A 2,637-nucleotide genomic window follows, 5' to 3' on the forward strand; every position below is an offset into this window, starting at 1 on the left:
ACAAACAAACTTATATTAAATCACAAATGAGTACAAAGTACATTAACACTTAATTCTCACTCAAAATAGTCTCGGATGAGAAAATTTTCTAATTACAAACACTTAACAAACTTAAACAATTAGACTCATAAAAGTCATAAACACTAAAAACAAACACTAACACTAACACGTAAACAAAACAACTCCTAACAAACAAAATATAACACATAACTTAATTCCACTCTTCATTTGAAGTGACAAATTCCGATCTTTCATTGGTCTCTCGTGGGGCAATCAAAATATAAAGTTGATACAAAGAACGTTGGTGACGAGCTCTAACACTATCTTCTTCAATCCATTTCTGTTTAAGATACATCTCTTTATCTGCTTCCTCTATATAACTAGTATGACTAAATTGCATTTTCAATTGTCATTCAATATGCTCAAGATGTGCATGAATCTCAATTACCTTAGTCTCCAGTAAAGCCATGATAGTCTCAATTTTGTTGATCTTTTCTGATATTTCTTCAATACTAACGTTAAGAAACCGTTATACAACTATTGTGCTCTTTGAATAATGAATTTATTTCTCATGGTCTCTTCCTTCTTCTTCAAATCCATCTCCCATGAAGACATCTTCTCAAAATTTCTCTCTCTTAAACTTTTAGGGCTAAAAATGATCTGGGGTGAAATTCCCTCACAAAACCCTTCTACTTATAGGCCTAAATCCTTCTAATAACTTCTAGGCATGTCTTGTAACTACCTTGGCATGTTCTTACAAACCAATTGATAGTTAAACTTTCTAGAATATTAATTTAGCACATGTTTTTTTAACTACCGCGCTTAAGCACCAGTGCTCAGTTTTGCACTAGTCAACTTAACTTCCAAATTCTCTTTCTAACATGTCTAGGTTACTAAACAAAGTCTTAAAGTCAATACTAACACATAGTAGTCTCAAACATACTACCCCAATTTTCATAATCACACACAAACAACAATCAAAGCAAAAAACATATTGATAACTATCGGTTGCCTCCCACAAAGCACTTGGTTTTACGTCGTCAGCCCGACGTAACCAGTGCTTATTTTGGTTGACCCAACATCATTCTATCTTTAAATTTCTATTGATCCCCTATAAAATAAGGTTTCAGTCTATGACCATTCACTTTAAATACTTTATCAGTTTTAAGATCTTTAATATCCACAGCTCTAGAAGGATAAACTTTCATCACAACAAATGGGCCCATCCACCTGGACTTAAGTTTGCCTGGAAAAATTCTTAACCTTGCATTATATAACAAAACTTGTTGTCGTGGTTGGAAATTTTTAGTAAGAATCCTTTGATCATGCCACATCTTCATCTTTTCTTTGTAAATCTTAGCACTCTCATAAGATTCGCTCCTTATCTCTTCAAGCTCATTTACTTGCAATAATCTTTTCTCACCAGCATCTTTTAAATCATATTGAACTCTTCAAATTGCCCAATATGCTTTATAATCAAGTTCAACTGGTATGTGATAAACTTTCCCAAATATTAGCCTATATGGGGACATTTTTATAGGAGTTTTTAGTAAGAATCCTTTGATCATGCCACATCTTCATCTTTTCTTTGTAAATCTTAGCACTCGCATAAGATTCGCTCCTTATCTCTTCAAGATCATTTACTTGTAATAATCTTTTCTCACCAGCATTTTTTACATTATATTGAACTCATTAATTGCCCAATATGCTTTATGCTCAGGTTCAACTGGTAAGTGATAAGCTTTCCCAAATATTAGTCTATATGGGGACATTCTTATAGGAGTTCTGTATGTAGTCCTATAAGCCCACAAAGCATAGTCAAGTTTGACTAACCAATCCATATTTTTTGAATTTACAGATTTTTCCATAATTCTTTTAATTTTTCGATTGGATAATTCAGCCAAATTACTTGTTTGAGATTATAAGCAGAAGCAATTCTATGATTTATATGATATTTCTTTAATAACTTCTCCATTTTGACATTTCTAAAATGAATTCCCCCATTAGTTATGATAACTCCCGGCATCCCAAATCTACAAAATATGATCATTTTCAAAAACCATGCAACACTTTGAGCACCACATCGAGGTAAGGTAATAACTTCTATCTATTTATATACATAGTCCACTACTAATAGTATATATAAATTCCCAAAAGATGGTATAAATGGTCTCATGAAATCTAATCCCCAAATATCAAATATTTCAACTTCTAACATATAATTGAGGTCTCATTCCTCCTAGAAATATTGTCTACTCGTTGATATCGATCACAAGTTTTGATATAAGCGTTAACATCTCCAAAAATTGTAGACCAATAAAACCCAAATTGTGAAATTTTGTATGTTGTTTTATCAACACCAAAATGTCCTGCAAAATCAAAATTATGACATTTTTGGATAATTTCATAGGTTTCTTTTAAAGGCGCACATCTTAGAATAATTAGATCATTTCCTTGTTTATATAAAAATGAGTCTTAAAAATACGTCTTAGTTTTAGAAATAAATTTTCTCTTTTGTTGGTATGTCATTCCATACGGTATAATATCACTAACAAGAAAGTTAACAATGTTGGCATACCACTAAAAACACCACTAATAACTTTTGAACAGTTTTTTATCTGGAAAATGTTCATTAAT

This window comes from Phalaenopsis equestris, unplaced genomic scaffold (assembly GCF_001263595.1).
Source record: "Phalaenopsis equestris unplaced genomic scaffold, ASM126359v1 Scaffold000002, whole genome shotgun sequence".
Classification (NCBI taxonomy): Eukaryota; Viridiplantae; Streptophyta; class Magnoliopsida; order Asparagales; family Orchidaceae; genus Phalaenopsis; species Phalaenopsis equestris.